The following is a 22,271-nucleotide window of genomic DNA, read 5'->3' as shown; positions in this document are numbered from 1 at the left end:
AACCTACCCCCCGACCCCAGCCCCACCACTCAATATGAGTATCTGTCACCTGAAAATAAAGTGAAAAGTCAGTGAGTAAGCCTTGCTGGAAAAACCAGCCTGGCTGTGCCAGGTGAATCTGAGACGCACACCCATGCACACCCCTGGAGGGGGGATGTTTTGGGGTAGATCTAGATTAGGCCATATTCTGGGCATCCCAGTCCACCCAGTTGTAGGAAAATTAGGGACCAGAAGCAATCTTTAAGGAGTCTAAGGCAACTGCCTCAAGGACATGAAAGCAGTGGGTATGCTAGGTGCTTTGTCATCCTAAGTCCGCGGATACTACTGAGTGCCACGGAATTCTGCATGGAAAAGTCAACAATTTTTATCCTAATGTGACTTTTTTCTTCTTAGAAAGATTAGACATGGGTTTGATAGCTGTCACCACTCCCAAGTGTCATTTTGCACTGTCATAATCACAGACTGCTTTGGGGCCGAGGACAGGGAGTTGGAATTGAGATAGAAACTCTGAGGTCTATCCATGGCCCAAGCGATAGACATCTCTTTCCAATAGGATCTTTTGGTAGAGACCTGTCTCCGATTGGCCATGGTGCTGAGATGTGGTCTGCTCAGAGCTTACATTATACCAGGAAAAATACCCAGAATGAATCAGAGATAAATGAGCCCACTTCCTCCAATGACACACAGCATGAACCACCACTCGGCAGCTTGCTCCAGTAGACGCTCCTGAGGCCCAGGAGCATGCAACCCCCGAGCACCCTGTTTGCTGACATTCTAGTCTTCCCCTTTGGTGGCTGACTGCTTAGGGTGTAACGAAAGAGAAATTTCCAAAGGACCAGGAGAAGCATTTCCTCTTTCGCTGAAAAGAGAAAAGCTCAGTCTGAAAGTTTCATTTACGTTTTTCTCCGTGAAAAAAAGCAACATGAGACAAATCAGAAGCAAAATCGAAACAAACACACAAAGGAGCCCGTGGAGAGAACTGTCTCTGGTGTCCTGGGGAGAATCCGAAGGATCCCAGGCCCTTCTCCAGTAAACGAGGAGAAGAGAGGAAGAGACAGTGGAAACCAAACACTAGTGAAGCAATCTGCATGATCGCGCCGCTGCCCCCACATGAGGGCCGGGGTTCCAGATGTGTGTTTGATCTCTGCGGCTTTCTCAAAAACCAGGAAATCCTGTTCTGCTAAGAAAATTTCCAGTTGCTGAAGTTCTAAGAAATCAAATAGCATTGACTAAATCAGTTCTTTATTATTTTAGTCAAGATCTGAGTTAAAATAGAAAAAAAAAACCACACTTTCGAACACATGATGAGAACTTTTAATCTCCTTGACCATTTAATTGTCAGGTTCTAATATGTGACCATTATTTACAAAAAAAAAAAAAAAAACCTCCAAGGTTTTGTAAAACTTGTGTCCAAACTTTTGATCCACACATATATATCTAATTGTAGTCATATCAGTTAACTTTTACCCAAATATATTTCAGCCATTACAGAGGGCCGGCGAGCTAGCTAGAAAGGTAGACCGTAATGTTAGGTGTCGAGAACATCCTAGAATTTGAGTAGTGGTGATTCAGTCAAACCCGGGCAATTTTCTTTGGAAGTGGCTGCCTTAGTGTCTACGGGAATCAGGACGTGATTCTTCCAATAGATGCTCAAATTAATTACATTTTACCTTTCTTGCCTAGTTATAAAAATCACAAATGTCTGCAGCTCCAAGCAGCTTCACCGCACGCCCCTCTAGTTCCAGTTGTCGGAGATGCTTATCAGGGCAGCTCGAGGTGTTCAGCGATGTCACCCGTATAATTACGTCGGCCTTGATTTAGGTTTTGCTAATGAGCATACTTTTCATTCATATAATCTAAGTTACTTTGGAAAGCCAGTCTGATTTGGGAAAACGACTCTCGGGCATCCTTTTCAACAATACCCTATTTCTGAACATGAAACCTTCTCATTGAGTTGGTTTCCAGTGATGACTTGCTAACTGACCTATCTATTCGAGGGACTCCTCACCTGTCCGTGTTTATTCAATCAGCCTTTTTTGAGGGGAAGACAGTATTTCTTTGCGTGAAATGGCATATTTTGCAGAGAAGTGTCTAAGGACCACCGGTTGTGGTTTCTGAGGAGACAGAAACCTGCTTGGCTCGGCAGGATGACACTGAGAGAAGATGTCATCGTTGGGGGTGGGGGCGCTCCAGAGCTTCCATTCACTGCGGAGAGATAACTAGATATTGTCCCCAGCATGGAATCCGGTCCATTGTTCTTCTCCAGCCCACCCGAAAGTAGAACTTTTAGGAGGAGCTTTAGTTCTTCCTCCAAACTTCACATCTTTTTTTAGAGGAAAGCCTTGCAAGTAGCTTCCTGATGTAGCAGCTCTCCAGGCACTTTTCATCCCATGCCTTTATGATCTTTCAAGAGGAGAACAGCTTATAATTTGTCAGAAAGAAGGCAGGTCAGCCCTCCTGAGGGGCTGTCACGCCGCTGGAAATCTCAGAAACTGCCCCCACCCCCACCCCTGGAATAGTCATAGAGCAAGAAGACGCCACATTTGGGTCACCCGGTGTGTGTAAGTGCTACAAGGCTACAGCCCGAAGGCATGTGATGATTCTTTTGCAATAACAAGTCACAATGGGGGACACTTTCATTTCATGCGTCCTGCAGCTTGACTTGAAGTTGCTCAAATAACCTCTGAGATGTACTCTTGCAATTTGTCAGCCTGGTTCCTGAATTAGATCTCTGCTAAAAGCTTACAGTTACCCTCTGGGTCCTTTCACTCCTCTGTCTATCCCTCACCACTGGGCTTTCCCTCACGAACCTCTGCTCTCCTCCCAGGATGCCTTTCCCTCAGTGAGTCCACCCACTCTCACGGATTTGACAATCTCCTAGTCACTAGATCAAGCCTAATCTCTTCCTTGGGTTTTGCCTCCTTATCAGATATATCTGAATGAGCATGGAAGCCCATCACTTTAAACAATTCTTGCCTAATGGGAGACTAGACATCCATGTCTCTCTAAGCCAGTACCTTCTCCTGAGGCATGGATAGATAAACAGATGGATGGATGGATGAGAGGAAGGAAGGAAGGATTGACAGAAGGACAGATGGATCATAGACAGAGATAGCATTCCTTCCTCTTATCCATATATTAAACTTAACAGTTTACCTTCCAGGGGCTACTGTCCCTACATTTCCATAAGGAACTGCTCTCCTCAGGTCTAAAATGTTCTCTGTGTTGCAAAATCCAATGTTCACTTCCCTGGAATTCTCTTATTTGAGCTCACAGCAGCGTTTGATGCAGTCGACCATACATTTCCTCTTGAGACCCTTTTATTATTTCCTGATTCTTCTTCTGCTTTATAGGTTACTTCTTCTGAGTCTGCCTCATTTTCTCAAACTCTGAATGTCAGAAAGATAGATTCTTGGCTTATTTTTCTTCTCTAACTGCTTTCTCCTCCCAAGTAAACTCATTTACCTGCACGGCTCTGAAAAAAAAGAATCTTTGTGTGTGTACATGATTGTTGCTTATATTTCTAGTTATGACTTCTCTTATGAGCTTCAGAGTCATTAATCCACTGCATGCATGCAATTTTGACTGAGCTAATATATTGCACAGGTTATTATGGACAAGAGAAAAACTCAATCAAAACAAAAGCATAAATCTGAAAATAAACAGAAAAGCATATTGCTCTAGTCCCCACTTCCCAGTGAACAATCCCACCTTCACTCTGGTTGTTCAAACTCCAAATTTTTACAAGCCTTTCCGAATTCTTTAGTTGCCATTATTCCCCATGTCTGATTGACTATCTTTCCTATAGATTCTACCATGTTTCTCCATCTCTACCACTGGCTTCGATCCAAGATATCACTCCCTTTCATCAGAGCTGATCCAATGGCTTTCTGTATCCCTAACGGGTTCTGGTTGCATCGACTATTTTACTCATTCCTTCCCTCGTATTTATGGAGCACCCATTATGTGTGTGACTTATTCTGGGTGGTGGTTATAGAACCAAGTGTCAGATAATGGATTGTAGTGCAAGGGGACAGAGAGCAAGTAAATAGGCAAACGACCAACGAGTTAACTGCCAAGGCATTGGTAAGGACTATGAAGAAAAATAGACCAGAGAGGATGGTGGATAGTGATAGAAGAAAGGGCTCTATTTTGGACAGGTGTCTAGGAAGGCCTCTAAAGAAGTTTTTGATGATGACATTAAGGAGGGAGGCCTGTAGATGGCTGGAAGGAGATGGTCTGGAGCAGAAGGCATTACAAACTCCTATGTTGAATGAACTCTGGGCTTTATTCCAAGGGCCGAAATATGGACTATTTTGAGAAGAGTTGCACTATCTGACATATTTTGAAAGGATTAGTAGGCCGATGAGTAAAGAAGCATCTCTTTGTCTACAGTCCATTCAAGAAGCCATTCTTGTCTACAATGATGTTGTCATCCTCTCTGACTTTGCTGTGCCCATTGGCCTTCCTTCTCTTCCTGGAATATGGCATACATTCCGGTCACTAGCCTCCGCGTGGCTTCTTCCCTTTAACGAAATGCTGCTTTCCTTTATCTTCAAAGCTTGCTGCTCTTTCTGTCCAATCTGGTCTCAGGTCAGCACTCACCTCCTATATCCCTTCACTCATCCTTCCTTTGTGGTGTTGAGTCACTGTTGCGTTCACACTTCTCTCACTTCCTTAACTCCTGGTACTCCTAACTACTTGATAGTTTGTACTGATGGTATTTATTCCTTCGTTGAGTTTCACATTCCTTGTTTTCCCCTATAAAATGTAAAGTCCATGAGCGCAGGGCTCTTGCCTGCTTTGTGATGGCTCCATTTGAAGCACACTGTGGCACATGGCTTGAGTATTTGTTGAATAAATATGTGAGTGCACACCAACATTCATGTGTTCACTATTAAGCAAAAGGCAATGTGCTGGCTTCTTGGGTTGTAAACAAGGAGATGCAGTTTCTGTGCCTCTTCTTGAGAAGCATATAATATCATGTTGGAGACAGTGGGCTCATGGGTGGGTGGATAACAGGTCATTTTATATAAAAATATAGGTAAATAAATGCGTGGATATGATGTATATCAATAAAAAAATCTATCAGTAATGTATTTTATCATCCTAGACCATGTTGCTAGCACTCAGTGCAGTGCCGCAAACTGAACGAGTGCTAAATAACTATTTGTTGACCTCATAAATATATTAGTGAATAAATAAATGAATGTGATGTTAGCTTGGGCGAGCCCCCAGAGTTCACCAGGATGGTCACTTACCCAACATGGAATCCAAAGAGACCAGTTGTTTATGAACAATATATCCGATTTGGGGAAAGGGTTTCTTCTAGGTCACAAAGCTGGTTGGAGAGTTAGGACTGGGACAGTGGAAGCTACCTGGCTTTATTCAGAGCCTGCTGGCACACTGTCATTGGTTTCATCAGTGAGCATTGTGTGACGATGAGGAGAGCCGCAGAAAGCTTGAGACCCGGAGCAGATGTAATCAGAGGCACTGAAGGTAGAGACTCCGAAAGAAGAGGGATGAGGGGAGAGGCGTACGTAGGGCAGGACTGATGTGCAACCGTGCAAGGGGGACCAGGCCGGCCGGGGACTTGTGGTCCTCGCAGCTCCCAGGTGAGGAAAAGATGCTCCAAGCACATAAGACATCATCTGTGGCTCTGTGGATGAGGCCCCGAAGATTTCCTCACGAGACTGCCCTCCCTCTGTCCCCGGGGACCCAGCAGCTGTTGGAAAGGGACCGGAGTGGGTGCTCGGCAGTGCTTTCCTCGGTCTCGTCTGGCCGCCTGGTGAGAAGAACTGGTGAGACTGGAGTTCCTGAATGATTTGAACATTCTGAACCTGGTGGCTTTGAGATGTCCTTCAGCTTGGCACTTCTAGGGTGCTGCCTTTGGCAGGTGGGCTGGAGAGAAGGGTGGAGAAGGAGAGCCAGGCGGGTGGAGAGGAGGGTGCAACAGGGGCCAGCCCCCTGCACTGCCCTACACCTCCCAGTAAGCCTGAGGGTGGCTTTTTGCCACACAGGTGACTTCCTCTGTGGCAGGCTGTGCTTGTGGCTCAGGAATTGACTCTCCACCACCGTCCCCCCGGCTCCCCGGCTTCTGCTGACCAGGGGCCTCCTGAGGCAAAGTGGGAGCCTGTCCTTGCAGGTCCTGGCCCCCATGATCACACGCAGTACATGGTTGCTAAGCATCTCCATTTGGTGGACTCATTGTCCAGGGCGTTTCTTTTCCCCTGTCTTCCCTTTGACAAGGGCGGTGGGGAATCGAGGACAGATGTTTGGAGTGACTTGTGGGCCTGGGATCGCCACCCCAGCTCCTTCCCAATCACAGCCCCTCCTTTCCCTGGCAGGTGTGGCCCTGAGCAGCCATATGATCTGGAATTAAGGTTTTCCTGGAGAAGCCTCTGAGTATCAGCCGCTGGAACCTAAACTGTTTAGTTTTCTGTTAATGGTCTTTGTTTTTATCTAGGTTTTCCATTAAGGCAAACTCAAATCTTTTTTGTGGCACAAAAAAGTAGTAAGAAAATATCTGAGGCCGTGTAAGTACAATCATATTCCTGTAAAATCTTTTCTGAGGGGCTTCATTGTCATTTCCTCCCTAAACCGATGCTCTGTACAACATTTTCTCCTGCAAATTTAGCAGCACTTTAGCAGTGACCATTACAGCAGAAGATGTGCACTTTAAAAAAGAAATGGGACATTTGAAGAGGTCTCTTAGCAATTTTGCACAGATGTGTCTGCAGTGAGCAGAGGCTCACACTTCATCATGCATCTTTAAAGGAAGTGGTTTTGTTAGAATAATTTCAGAAAACAAAACGAAAAAAAAAAAAACTCACCCTAAATAATTACCAGCATTTTTGTGGTAGACAATGGAAATTAGAAATATTCTTATCACTGCCTTTTAGTAATAATACCAGTTTCTTTGTATTATAAATTTATATCGAATATCTCCGATAGCATGTGTTATTATGGGAAACACATGAATTATTCATATTTAGCTTAAAATAGATAATTCTCTCCGGTGACCATAATCTCCACTTATGACACACATTTTTCTTCATGCCTCGCTCATTTTAATAGGGGGAGTATAAAACTGTAAACACCAGTGGTTTCCTTTAATTACTATCCTATATTTTGAATGAGTTCCTATTAAGAAAAACCTTTTTTTTTTTTTTTTTTTTTGCCTGCTAAAATATTTACAATGGTTGGTTAAACTTAAACCATTAAGTGGGGGAAATAATAATAGTTTTAATTTTAGTGTCAGGAGACAACAATGAATGATCACACTTTCTGAGGCTACTTATTGGCCAGTTGGGTTTTAGGGCTAGAATTCCATCTCTTTCCACTCTTTTCATCCCAGCTTTCATTTTTTTTGTTTTTTGTTTTTTTCAGCCAGTGAGCCTTAGACAGCAAAGCGTGCTGGGATTTTTAGTTCAGACAGTGGGTTTTGAGGCCTTTTAATGTAGACACCCTCTGTGTGTGTGTTGAGGACAATTAAGCCTCCCCTAATGTACTTAAGGGCCTGGGAGAGAGCGTGGGAGCAAGTGCTCTGGCCAGGGTCCCGGGCTGCACGTCCCTGACACACAGAGCTCGTGGTCAGCCACAGGCAGAACGATAGTGAGCAAGGTCAGGAACTGTTTTGGTCTGATTTATGTAAACGTGGAGATCTTTTTAGTGCTTCAAGGAAATTCTTGCCTAGAAAACCAGAAGTGACTAAATAAATCCTTAAGAACCACCGCCGAGGTCAGAAACTGTTCTTGCTGGTTGCAGAGTGATTTTATTTCTCATTTAGCTTCCAAGGTGGAGAAGAGAGCACATGGTTGGCACAAACGTCCTGTCAACCGGCACAGTAGGGACAGGCAACCGCGATACACAGGAAGGTGCCAGATGGAAGCAGTGGTGTCCTTATTTCTAGAAGCTTGGAGCTGTAAGAGGTGGATGGCCGAGGGCAGGAGGCCCACCTGCACAGGAGCTCAGGGCAGACCTTCTGCCCTGAAACCGGCTCCTCTGCCAATGCCTCGGGATGATCACCTTCACAAGACTTAGAACCTCTCCAGTACAAGTAAAAACGAACTCCATGCTCCTATCAAATCGCTCTGCAGTGGCGGAAATCAAATACATTGCGGGAGAACCTGCAGCCAGCCTTTGGGTTTGGCCATGACACAAACCAAAAGAGCAACTGATTCATTATGCACAACACATTAAACGTGCTTTTCATTTTTCTTTCTTTTTTGACCAGGAGGAAGAAAAGCCATGCCCACCATACTCTAGTTATGCATCCTTTTCTTTTGTTCTGAATCAGAAATTCTTCATGTTTTAGTTAAAATTTAGGGGGATCCCTGGGTGGCTCAGTTTTTTAGCGCCTGCCTTCAACCCAGGACCTGATCCTGGAGTCCCCGCAGGGAGCCTGCTTCTCCCTCTGCCTGTGTCTCTGCCTCTCTCTCTCTCTGTGTCTCTCATGAATAAATAAATAAAATCTTTTAAAAAATTTTAGTGTTTCTGATAGAATTTCTTGAGATTTTGGGAAGGTAGGTTGGTCAGGACAGTTAGTTTACTGAAAGTATTACAAAAATGTATAGAATTTAGTTCATGGCAATCAATAAGAATGCCCTCATACATACATAGCCAGAGAACATAAACATATCATTCAAAAGTAAGGAAATATAATTAATGAACAAATATGCAGTAAACTGATTGAGGTTGTTGTCTTAGGGCTTTCCAGTGAAATAGAACCAAAAGGATGTACATATGTATATATGTGTGAGTGTGTAGATAGGTAGATAAATAGGTGAATGGATAGATGGGTGGATGGATAGATGGGCGGATGGATAGATGGATAGACTATAAGGAATCAGCTCATGTGATTATGTCAGCCAGCAATTCCCAAGATCTGCAGGATGAGTTTGCCATCTGGAGACCCAGGAGGGCTGAAGGTGTAGTTCTAGTTCAGTACCTATCTGGCTCAAAACCCAAAGAAGAGTTCACATTTCAGTTCACATCTCAAGGCAGGCAAAAACTGGCATCCCAGTTCAAAGGCTATCAGGCAAGAGGAATTCCTGCTTACTTATTGAAGAATCCACTTTTTTGTTGTTGTTGTTCTATTCAGGCCTTCAACTGATCAGATGAGACCCACTCACATGAGGAAAGGTAATCTACTTGACATAGTCTATCCATTGAAATATTAATCTCATCCAAAAACATCCTCCCCACCCCCGGAAATACCTGGAATCATGTTTACCAAGTACCTGGGTGCCCTGTGACCCAGTTGATTTGACACAGAGGACTAACAATCGCAGTTGCTCAAAAGACTCATGTTAAAAACAAATGATATTTTTTTAACCTTTAAATTTTATAAGTAAGGAATGAATGCTCAGTTACATTGCTGATGTGACTATAAATGATAACAAGCCTTATTTACTTAAGAAAATTCTTTACCTGAGGAACCAAATTGACAAGAATCTTAAAAGTTCATAGCCTTTGATTCAGTGTCTCTATTTTGGGGACTCTTTCTAAGATAATAATTTCAACACATGTGGAATGATCTTTCTCATGGTGTACTCACAATAGTAAGAAAAATAAAAGTTCTGAATTTTCTACAATATAAAAGTGAATAATTACAGTATGACACATCTAAGCAACAAAAGAATAAAAGTTCATTAAAATGTTTGTCTGGGGATATCTGGGGGGCTCAGCGGTTGAGCCTCTGTCTTCAGCGCAGGGAGTGATCCCAGGGTCCTGGGATCGAGTCCCATGTCGGGGTCCCCACAGGGAGCCTGCTTCTCCCTCTGTGTCTCTGCCTCTCTCTGTGTGTCTCTCATGAAAAAAATAAATGAAATCTTAAAAAAAAAAGTCTGTCCGGTTTCTACAATGCGAAATGTGCTCATATTAGGTGAACAAAGCACAGTATTATAATTGCTGTATAAAATATGTCTAAAAAAGACTAAAAGAGAAATACCTAAAAAACATCAGAAAAGTTATTTGGTTGTAGTAAATTCATAGAGGGCCCCTATTTTATCTTTTTGTTGTTGTTGTTGTTTTTATTAAAAACAAAGAACTTAATCTGATAATTCAGCTCAGTTCAACTTCCTGTTTCTTCTTTTCCTATTTAAATAATCTAAAGAGTATAAAACCTGTGCTGAGTTTAGAGAATTCTACATGGATAAGATAACAAAACTCCTTTACAGAATTTATTTTAACCGGAACACAATTATTATTCTAGAATTGTTTCATCTGGCAAATATTTTGGGGCCATTTTCTATAAATGAGGTACTGTACACCAAAGATGAAGTAACTCTGTATACCTTCACTTTCTATTGTTAATCTTGTATTGAACCTTGGCACATACAAGTAGCTCAGAATAGAAAGTTTATTTTAGGAACACGGGGTAATAAACATTCATTACTCGAAATGTTTACTTGCCCACATGGAGCATATGGTAAAAAGATACTGCAAACTAAAACAAATTCACTTGCAAACACTAAATCAATTTTTTTTTGGTGATTAGCCCAGCTTCAATATTCTCCTGGACATAATCTGGCTCTTCCAACAATGTTTTGTAATGCAACACTCTTCTTTCTAACTCTCATGGCCAGGCCTCAGGAGGAGAAGGACAACGGATCTAAAAAGTGTTTTGGACAAATTGAAAAGTCCATCCACTTGAGAAAAAATAATTTGAAAATTTCGTTCTCAAATCAGTTATTTGCCCTCAAATACGTATGTATTGAATTTAGTTCTATGACTTCTTAGGCACAGTTCTTCCGACAATGGCTTTTGGTAAATGCAAGGTCAAGGCCGGGTGCTGATCTGGATGGCATCCAACGCTACTGACACAGACCCATTGTTTTGGTGTTCCCATTTTCTACTCACTTAAAGCATCATCCACAGAAATATAAAATCTGTCCATAGAAACAAGTGAGGTGTGAGAAGATTAAAACATAACCAACCAGCAGTAATAATATCAGTAACTCTATGTAACTCACTTAGAGCCTAAGAGTAACACACAAATCACTAACCTGTACTAAGGTCTGTCAGATGCTATTATCTCAAATAACTCTGCCTACATCCCTTTCTGGCTTCTTTTAGACATAAATCTTTTTGCTTATTTTTTTTTCTTAAGTAATGCAATTGTGGTCCACATTTCAAGCTTGGTAGCTCATTTCAGGTGGTAATTTCATATTTCCTTACTAAGAACGTGGTAGTCACTTCCCTACTCTAAGTTTTACATGACACACATTTCCACAGAGAATGTCAAATACCTCAGAATATGGATCAAGATTTAAATATCCCATAATCTCAGAGACTGAAACATATACACATGCTTTAAGAATCCTCCTGTAGAATCACAATTGCAGATTTCAAACTATACTACAAAGTCATAATGATCAAAACAGTAGCATGAAAACAGACACACAGATCAGTGGAACAGGATAGAGAGCCCAGAAAGGAACCCACAAGTATATGGTCAGTTATGCTTCAACAAAGGAGGAATGAATACTCAATGGGGAAAAGTCCTCTCAACAAATGATGTTGGGAAAACTGAACAGCAGTATGCAAAAAATAAAACTGGAATATTTTCTTTTCCCATACACAAAAACAAACTCACGATGGATTAAACACTCAAACGTAAGACCTGAAGCTATATCAAAGTAATGCAACACAAAGTAAAGAACACATTGAATAATGGATTACCTGAATGTATATGTAATTTAGAAAAATTTGGATTGTTTTGAAAAGACCCAATTTTCAGGTTCTCATTTTGACTGTTATCGTTTCTGATTGCCAAACATATTCTAATACCTACTGTATGCCAGGTGTTTTGCTAGTGATAGTTGATGTGGCAGCCTATTCCCTCTCCCCTTTTTAAACAATTTCAGATGTAACCAGAAAACATGATACTTATAATGACATTTCCTAAATAAATATGTTCATGCTACTAAAAAAGACCTGAAGCTATAAAAATCCTAAAAGAAAACATAGACAGTAAACTCTTAGACATAGGCCTCAGCTATATTTTTCGGGCTCTGTCTTCACAGGAATGGGACACAAAAGCAAGAATAAACAATTGGGACTTCAACAAACTGAAAAGCTTCTGCACACAGTGAAGAAAACCATCAACAAAATGAAAAGGCAACCTGTTGAATGGCAGAAGAAATTTGCGTATGAAATAACCCTATCCAATAAGGGATTAACATCCAAAATATATAAAGAACTTCTACGACTCACACGAAAGAAAACCAAATAATTTGATTAAAAATGGGCAGAGGGGGCAGCCCCGGTGGCGCAGTGGTTTAGCACCGCCTACAGCCCCAGGGCATGATCCTGGAGACCCAGGATCGAATCCCACGTCCGCTCCCTGCATGTAACCTTCCTCTCCCTCTGCCTGTGTCTCTGCCTCTCTCTTTCTCTCTCTGTGCCTCTACGAATGAATAAATAATAATTAAAAAAAACTTTAATTCCTCAAGCCTTTCTGTAAAAAAAAAAAAAAAAATGGGCAGAGGACCTGAACAGATATTTCTCCAAAGAAGACATACTGATGGTCAACAGACACATGAAAAGATGCTCCACATCATTTATCAGCTAGGAAATGCTAATTAAAACCACAATGATGAAACACCTCACACCTGTCAGAGTGACTAAAATCAATAACACAAGAAGCAACAGGTGTTGGTGAGGATGCGGAGAAAGGAAAGGCCTCATGCACTGTTGGTGGGGATGCAAACTGCTGCAGCCACTGTGGAAAACAGCGTGGAGGCTCCTCAAAAGTTAAAAATAGAGCTTCCCTATGGTCCAGGAATTCCACTACTGGGTAATTAACCCTCCAAAACAAAAATAGTAATTCTGAAAGATATATGTGCCCCTGTGTTCATTGCAGCAATTTTTCCAATAGCCAAGATATGGAAGCAACCTGAGCGTCCATCGGTAGATGAATAGATAAAGAAGACGTGGTCAGGGCGCCTAGCTGGCTCAGTCAGTGGAGCGTGTAACTTTTGATCTTGAGGTTGTGAGTTTGAGCCCCATGTTGGGTGTAGAGACTACTTAAAAATACTTCTTTTTTTTTTTTTAAAAAAAGAAGATATAGTGTACATATATGACTGAATATTACTCTGTCATAAGAAAGAATTAGATCTTGCCATTGCCACATGGTAAATGGACCTAGACTGTATTATGCGAAGTGAAATAAATCAGGCAGAGAAAGACAAAATATCAAATGGTTTCCTTTACACAGAATCTAAAAGACAAAACAAATGAACAAACACAAAACCAGAAGGAGACTCATCAATACAGAGAACAAACTGCTAGTTGACAGAGGGGAGGAGGGCAGGACGGGTGAAATAGGTGAAGGGGATTAAGACATATGTACAAAATTCCAGGTATAAAATAAATAAGTCACTGGGGGTGAAAGTAAAGCACAGGGAACGTAGTCAATCGTATTGTAAGAACGTTGTACGGCGGCAGATGGTGATCACACTTATTGTGGTGAGCGTTTCGTAATGTATAGAATTGTCGGATCCATACGTTGTACACCTGAAACTAATATTGTATATGTCAAATACACCTTAATACACACACACACAAAAAGGATAAAAAAGAAAAAAGCAAGAATCCTCGTGGATCTGTTGTGATAGCTGCTAAGAAAGGAAGCAGTGTGCATTTAAATGGGTAAGGAGTTGCAGTTTGGGACGAGGAAACTTCTGGAGTTGGATAGTGCCTGCTGGCTATCCCTGAACCACACACTTAAACACAGTGAAAATGGTAAATTTTATACTATGTATATTTTACCGTAACAAAAATGTCCAAAGAATGAAGTCTTGTGTTTTAGGGTTCAATAACATTTTAAAAATCAGAAAACTGTCACACGTATATATGAAATAAATATATAAATATATTTATATAGATATATAAATATTTATAAAGATATAAAGATTTATAGATACATTTACAAAGATATATCTAATCTTTATATATATAATATATATCTTTATATAAAAGAGATATATTATTATTTTTATTATTTTATTATTTTTTATGATTATTATTATTATTATTTATTATTATTATTATTATTATTTTTTACCCAAGTGCACACATTCTTTTGCTGTACCTCGAACGCTCATTGGTGCTTTATTAGGAGCCCGAGTGGACAGGCGTTAGAAAGGGCACGTACAAACCAGTTCCCACCTCTCGCTAAGGACATTTGTGGACACAATCCCTTCTCAAACCGAGGCTTGACGTGACGGGGATTTTTGTGACCCACCTGGGATGCCGAAGAGCATGAGCCGTGGAGGTCTGGGGAGTCTACGGGCAGCAGCTTGCTGCAAGCTCAACATTTACATGAAACGCTCCTGCAAACACCGGATTCCCCATAATCCACCATGCCCCCCGCATTTGTATGAAACTAATGCTTTCAATCGTTGAACAATTGAATTAAAGCCAAGCTCCCCAAGTACACGCCAACTTTCTCCCTGGTGGTTTTATCTGTCACGGGAATGTTTCAAGGGCTTTGGAGGTCTGTGCCTGGGCTCAGAGTGGTGCCATGCTCAGTAGCTGCAGTGGGAAGGTTCTAGAACATCCATTTTTAGTTGTGGGAAACAATGACAATAGTGAAGAAAATCTCTTTGGGGCAGGCCTCACACCGCACCATCGTTGCATGAATGCCTTGAAACAGCGCAGAGACGGACGAGAAGAGCAGAACAATGACTACACCTCCTAAAATCAGATTTGTAGGGCCACACCTCTGCTGCCATGGCAACAGAAACGCGGCATCCCGGCCACTCATCAAAAAATGTATTTCATTCATAGAGTATGTGTGTTTCGAGGCTCTTAGTGGAGATGAAATGAGTCCGAGCAAGTAAAACATGCAGCATAGGGCCTAGCACAAAAAAATACGTAATGGATGCTCACCTTATTAATGTGGAAACCCCTTTAATTCCCCAAGGATTTGTGGAACACTTCAGGATGCTGCAGGGTGTTTTAGACAATGTCAGAATGAAAGACCAAGCTATAAAATATAGACTCTGATGGAAGTTGCTATCTGTGGTTAGAAACCAGATTTACGGCATGAAAAGTAGGACAGCAGAGTAAGACGGAAAAACATGAAATGAGGGAGGCAAGTGTTGATGACATAGTAGTATTCGCTGAGAACTGGGCTCTGTTTCCAGCACTGGGTGAATGCTGGGGTGGGGGGTGCATGATCCCTGTCACTCTGGGCGACAGTCCTTCATGCAGAGAGGGAAACTGAGGGCTACAGTGTCCTCTGGCACACCCCAGGTCAGGGGCAGAGCAGGAGTTCACCCCAGAGGTTGGCCTCAGGCCCATGGTCACTCCTGCTGGGTGAGCGGCAGGCAGGGACCATTCCCTTCCAGGCTCAGCGTCTTTGAGTAACGAGGCTGTGATGTGGTGATTTATAGGAAGAAATATATATTCGGTCTTCTTGCCTGTTTCGAGCACAGAGATCTTAGCACCTTTGGGATTTCTTAAGTGAAGACGGGCAGGGACATGTCTTTTGCTATGTCACTGAGGCCACTTTTGGAAGGCACCCCAAGAGTGGGGCGCTGGTCCCAGGAAAAGCAACCCTGTGACTCAGGGGTTTGAACTTTCAGATCCACCCAGCCCCCACACCAACCTCCAGGAAGGAGAGGGGCTGGAGGAGGAGCAGACCGCTGATGGCTGATGACCATCAACCATGGCTGTGTAACGGGACCTTCATAAAACCCCAGAAGGACCGGGTTCAGAGGGCTCCCAGGGAGCCCCTGGACGTGTGGGAACAGTGCCTTGCTGGGGGAGGGCAGGGAAGCTCCATGCCCTTCCCACATACCTTATCTCCTGCACCTCTTCCATCTGGCCATTCTTGAAGTTCATCCTTTAGCATAAACAGATGGCCCAAGGGTGCCTCAGTGGCCGAGCCAGCCAAGTGGTTGATGCTCGATTTCGGTTCAGGGTATGATCTCAGGGTCCTGGGATTGGGCCCACTGAGTGGGGAGCCTGCTTGAGGATTCTCTCCCTCCTCCTCCCTCTGCTTCTCCCTCCACTCTCTCTCTCTAATAAATAGATAAAAAATATATTTTTTTTAAATGGTGGTCCAGTGAGTCAACTGTTTCTCTGAGTTCTACAAGCCTCTCTGGGAAATTAACAGAATCTAAAGAGGGAGTTGCTATGACCTCTGATCTACAGCCATCTGTCAGAAGCCCCCTGGTATCAACTTGGACTTGTAATTGGTGTATGAAGGGAGGGAGCAGGGTTGTGGGACTGAGGGCTCAGCCTGTGGGATCTGGCCCATCTCCAGGTAGACAGTGTCAGAATTGAGTGGAACAGTAGGACCCCCAGTAGGACCCACCAATTGCTTGGTGGTGTGGGAGAAACCCGCATATACACCCCTACCCTGGACTTGGCATCAGAATGGTAAATCGGTTTTCAACCACATGTCCATTGAGATATATCAAGTCCAGAAACAGTCCTTCTGCCCGTGAGCACCGAGCAAGGCTTTTTGCAACAACACCAGCCCCCTTGGGGCCAGTTGAGTTGAGATGCTCTGGTGTTGAGGCCCCCTAAGCGCACGGAAGTGAATCATGATTGGCCTCCCTGTGATCCGCATTAATAATGTGAGATCTATTTTAGTGTGTAATTGATGCTACTCTGCTCCTGAACTTAACTTGAACCAGAGGACCGGACGTCGACTATTCCCAGTATTTGTCTCCTAGGGTCTTTACTCAATGCAGTCGCTCTGCCTTGAGAATTACAGTCGAATAGAGAGGTGGCTCTCATGCCCCTTGGACATTTGAATTATTTCTTGACAGTATTTGCCTTCTGCATAGAAAGTGATGTACTTCTTATGAATCTAGGGTTCACACAAACATTACTCGTCTTCATCCCAACCATGGATGTTGTTACCCATGTTCTGCACCATCGTGGGTACTTCGGACGAAAACAAGGCCTAACGTCAAGCATGTGGAGAGTCTTGCTGTGGTTCGTTTGTTCATACGAACGGCGCCCAGGTATCTGGAGAGTACCCTGGTTTGATGATTTCTAACTGTTCCATTCCCCCACCCCCTTGAACAAGCATCAACTTCTCAATTTCCATCTTCAACTATTAAGTCTGGCTCCAAATTCTAGTTCACCCATTTGTTGGATGACAGCTTTCCTGAGTCTCTGTTGCACAACCATATAGATCACAGCACCAGATTCTCAGGCTATTGTGAGGATTAGCAGATTCAACAGGTGCAAAGTCCTTATGGCAACGTCCAAACTCCATGTTTCTGCCTGGCCTCAGAAAAAACCCTGTGGAGTGTGACTTTGGCGAGGACGTTCTGTGGAGAAGTATACACAAGGCTCCGCTTGATCGCACCTGTCTGCTCTCACACTGCTGGTTCATGGGCAACACGACTCTTCCCTTGAGTGTGTGCATACATTCTGAGCACTTTACAGATGTGCTCCCACTTACATGGCATCAACCCACCTTGGGTATCGTCATCTGCAGGCTCCAGAGGATGCCACTGAGTCACAGCGAGGTTCAGCACCTGCCGGAGGTCCTCAGCTGGCACAAATCACAGAGCAGACAGGAAGATGGGGTGGTCTTGCTCCAGGGCACGTGTCTTCCGTCATCACCTCGGACACCACTGCATGCTTGTTTTTATATAACTGGTCCTGTTTTGTTTTTTATTTATTTTTAAACATTTTATTTATTTATTCACAAGAGACACAGAGAGAGAGGCAGAGACACAGGCAGAGGGAGAAGCAGGCTCCCTGCAGGGAGCCCGACATGGGACTCGATCCTGGGACCCTGGGATCACGACCTGAGCCACCCAAGTGCCCCTGGTTCCGTTTTCTGTGACCCCAATGTGTAGGTCTCCCATGGTATGTTCAGATTCTAAATCAATTGTTCTACGCCTGTCTCTAATTCCTCTGCTTTCCTAACTCATTAGCAAAATGGAATCCACATGTCCTTCAACTTTTCTAGTGATTTTACAGCCATGAAAGGTTGGGGAAAAAAAAAACATATAGTGATAAAACAACTTCCTTTATTCTTCAGATTTGACATCCTGGGTGATTGCATGATAATATTAAAAAAAATAAAGTTTCCCTAATGCTCTACAATTTGCTGAATTCTGTAAGAAAAACTTAAAAAGGTCAGTGTCATGAAATGGTCATAAATGACATATCTGGCTTTTGCTGGGCCTGGGCTCCCGGGCCCAAGCTGCTTGCCCGCAGGCAGAGCTTGGGTGAGCCCTCCCTCCAGGGGTGGAAGTCCCTCGGTGGGGACCCTCGAGCGTCAACTGCCACTCCTGAGCCCCAGGGGGACCAGGCTGCGCCAGGGGCTCTACCTGCGAGGCGGATCTTTGTGTATCATAGAAATTTTAACATAGTCCGAAGGATCACACACCACTTAAGCCTCTGACATCATCCCCACTTGACACCCCAATAAGGGGGCTCTTGACTCCCTCATAGCAATGGAGGCAAGTTCAGCCCCTGAGTTCAAATCAAGCACCGATAACCGTGTTTGAAAGTTCCTCCTCCCTACCAGGCAGGTGCTGGCCTTTTCTCCCGTGCTCTCTTTCTCCAAAACTTTCTCTCTCCCCTAAATGTCAGACCGGCCCCACCCACAAACTAATAAATCAACAGCCGAGCCCACGCACCCTGCCTTCTCTTCCTGGGCCTGCAGGGAAAGATCCTGATTCTCTCCCTTTGGTCTGCAGGGAGACCCCTTCTCCTACGTGGACCATTCTGTGCCCGAAGGACTCCTGCCAAGACCCGAGACCAGGTCAGCACCTCGGAGGGGGACAGGACAGGGCACAGTGAGGGCCAGCGAGGGGGGGGCGCGGGTGACGGTATGCGCCTGCTGCCACGTGGCCTGCACTTTGCGGCCTGGCCGAAGCTGCTGCCAAGCTGCCCACCGAGGCCTCCCGGCCGCAGCCCAGCGCCAGCCTCGCTTCGCTGCCTCTTGGTGGCTTTTCATCTCTGCTTTTAGTGTGTGCAGCCCAGCAGCACCAGGGGCCCACCTCAGAGCCAAAGGTGATGATGCTTCTGGAACTAGGCAGGGCCGGTGGCGGGAGGGGGCCCTGTCGTCACAGAAGGGCCACAGCTTCCTTCGGGAACACTCCAGGCCTTCTGCCCGCAGCCTCCGCCCCCGATGAACAGGGTCTCACGGCTTGGCTGACCCCCCGCCCCTGCTCTCACCTGAGTGCTCACAGCTTGCACTTGTAGGCCCTGGTGTCCTGGGGCACGTTGGAAACCCGATGTCTTCATCCCCCCTAGTCCATCTGTTGAAGCCTCACCCCCCATGTAGCGGTGTCAGGAGGTGGGGACTCCGGAGGTGCGGAGGTCACAACAGGAAGGGAGGCCTCACAGATGAGCCCCTCATGACCCCGGGTGGCTCAGCAATTGAGCATCTGCCTTGGACTCAGGGCATGACCCCGGGGTCCTGGGATCGAGTCCCGCATCGGGCTCCCTGCAGGGAGCCTGCTTCTCCCTCTTCCTGTGTCTCTGCCTCTCTCTCTCTGTGTCTCTCATGAATAAATAAATACAATCTTAAAAAAAAATAAAAAGAGCCCCCAGGGAGCCCCTCGGCCCTCTGTCCAGAGGACGCCGTCTGTAAACCAAAAGGTAAGGTCTCACCAGACACGGGATGTGCTGGCACCTGGATCTCGGACTTCAGGCTCCAGGGCCGAGGGGATGAATGCCTGGTGTGGGTAAGGCACCCAGTCTGCGGAGTTTTTGTTGTAGCAGCTGGAGGTGTCTGAGACGTGAAGCGAGTCTCGCTGTGAGTGGAGCGCGGCCAGGTGCATTGTCCACTATTCAGGAAACAAGAGTCTTAGGTGGCCTAACTATGCAAGGTGTCTTCTTGGGAGGGCGTGCTGGAAAATTCATGACTCAGTAAAGCCACAGCTACGATTCCCCAGGCTGGAGCCTGTCGCAAGCCGAGTACCCACCTGCCTGCCTACCTTTGCTCGAGCCTCCTCGTTTGCATGACCCCTCGCTTCCAGCAAAAATGCTCGTCAGCTCTCTTTCTTCTTGGGTTTATTCTGCTCCTTTCTGGGGCTGGGGAAGTAATCAAATATCTCAGCTTATAAAATCTCTTTCTGGCTGTCAGTCACAGGAGCCAGAAAAGTAAAAGCGCGCACAGAGCGATGTGAATGAAAATAAACAGTTTAGTTGCCTCTTCTGCTCAGTTATTTTCAGCAAGTATCGGGAGATAATACCTCTGTGGATAATCAAGAGCCAATTTATAATCATAACGCCTGCTTAAGCAAATTAAAATAAGGGCATAAAGTATGGCAATCAGGGAAAATTTTGCTAGGGAGCTATCACTGATGGATGCTTTTAAAAGAAATGTCGCTATGACAGGAATAATTCTGAATCCTGGTTGGCGTCGCCTACACATGGCGTTTGGGGTCAGGTAACCTGGTCCGCGGAAGCAAAGAGGTGAGGATTGTCCTCTGCCCATCTGGGATCTGTGGTTGCTGGGAATTAAACTGAAAAAAAAAAAAGACAGTTGAACAGAAGAATGTGCACACTTTATTGAGTGTTAATATTCTTTGTGTCCATGGAGGCCTCCATTACATAAGAAATGAAGACCCAAGAGTAAGAGGAGATGAAGACCCACCATTTACATTGACGTGGATGGAACCGGAGGGCGTGATGCTGAGTGAAGCAAGTCAGTCGGAGAAGGACGATCATCATATGGTCTCACTCATTCAGGGAATAGAAATAGTGAAAGGGATTAAAGGGTAAAGGAGGGAAAATGAATGGGACAAATTAGAGAGGAAGACAGACCATGAGAGACTCCTGACTCTGGGAACCAAACAAAGGGTTGCTGAAGGGGAGGCGGGTGGGGGGATGGGGTGACTGGGTGATGGGCACTGGGGGGGGGTACGTGACGGGATGAGCACTGGGGGTTATACTAGATGTTAGTAAATTGAATTTAAATAGGGATCCCTAGGTGGCTCAGCAGTTTAGCGCCTGCCTTTGGCCCAGGGCGCGATCCTGGAGTCCCGGGATCGAGTCCCATGTCATGCTCTCTGCATGGAGCCTGCTTCTCCCTCTGCCTGTCTTTCTCTCTCTCTCATAAGTAAATAAATAAATCTTTAAAAAAAATTAAATTTAAATAAAAAATGTAAAAAAAAAAAGGAAAGAAATGAAGACCCAAGAAAGTAGGTAGTCCTGAGAGCTCATGTACCATTTGAAGAACATGCTCCACGGCAGAGACTGACAAGACAGGAGAGAAAGAGGTGTGGGCTACCAGCAATACTGGAGATAAGTGGGGGGACCCCTGGGGATTTAGGTCATTGTCGTAGGCATGTTCGCACAGGCCCGTTTCGGTGTCTAAGAATGTGTGCTCTTCTGGTGAAGGGAGGGGGCCTTTCTCCTGCAGAATTTTTTTTTTTAAAGACAGTCTTATTTTTTATTATTGTTAAAATATTTTATGTATTTAGAGAGACAGAGAAATAGCGAGAGAATACGAGTGGAAGGGAGGGACAGAAGGAGAGAGAGAATCTCGAGCAGACTCCCTGCTAAGCGTGGAGCCTGATGTGGGGCTCGATCTCACAATCCTGAGATCAGGCCCTGAGCCCCCGAAATGAAGAGTAGGACATTTAATGGACTGAGGCAGCTAGGCACCCATCTCCTGGGGGATTTGATGACCCAGGAAAGAAAGGAGGTAGGAAGGAGGTGGTCAGAGACCCCTCCCTGCATCCACAAGCAACTTCCACTCAAAATAGTCAATATGCCAGTTCTGCATATTTTAGCAGTGGCATGTGCAGGACCTTCACCCCTAAACTACCAAACCCTCATTATCCCCCAGTAGGGAATGTCGACCTGAAGCAGGGAAGAAGCTCATTGCCCACGGAGTGAAGTTGGCTTCCAAGCTCGGGGCCAGCCCTGGAAGGCCCAGGGAGGCGGCCCTGCCCTCGGAGAGGCTCCCGCTGGGGCCAGAGAGAAAGCACGCTGTGTACCCACCCGTCACACGGCATAGGCACTGCCCTCGCCGCCTCCCTAACACCTCAAATAATTCCTACTCAGCTACCATACTGTGATTTGTAAGAAATACTCCATCCTCATCTTCATTCCTGGCACAGATCTCCAGAAACCCTTGCAAATTCCTAAGAGATCAGAGCAATGGGAGCATTGGCTCTAGTATTTCTTTTGCTCTCGGTTCCTGAAATAGCTGTGGCATCATAAGGGTAGACGGAGGGTCCTGTTGTTCATCAGAAACCCCTTCCGACCACACCTGGGTTTATGTAAAGAATCCAGCTCTCAGAGATGATTAAAAATGGGGGCCGGTT

This window comes from Vulpes vulpes, chromosome 2 (genome assembly GCF_048418805.1).
Source record: "Vulpes vulpes isolate BD-2025 chromosome 2, VulVul3, whole genome shotgun sequence".
NCBI classification, from domain to species: Eukaryota; Metazoa; Chordata; class Mammalia; order Carnivora; family Canidae; genus Vulpes; species Vulpes vulpes.
This window is presented reverse-complemented; position numbering follows the sequence as displayed.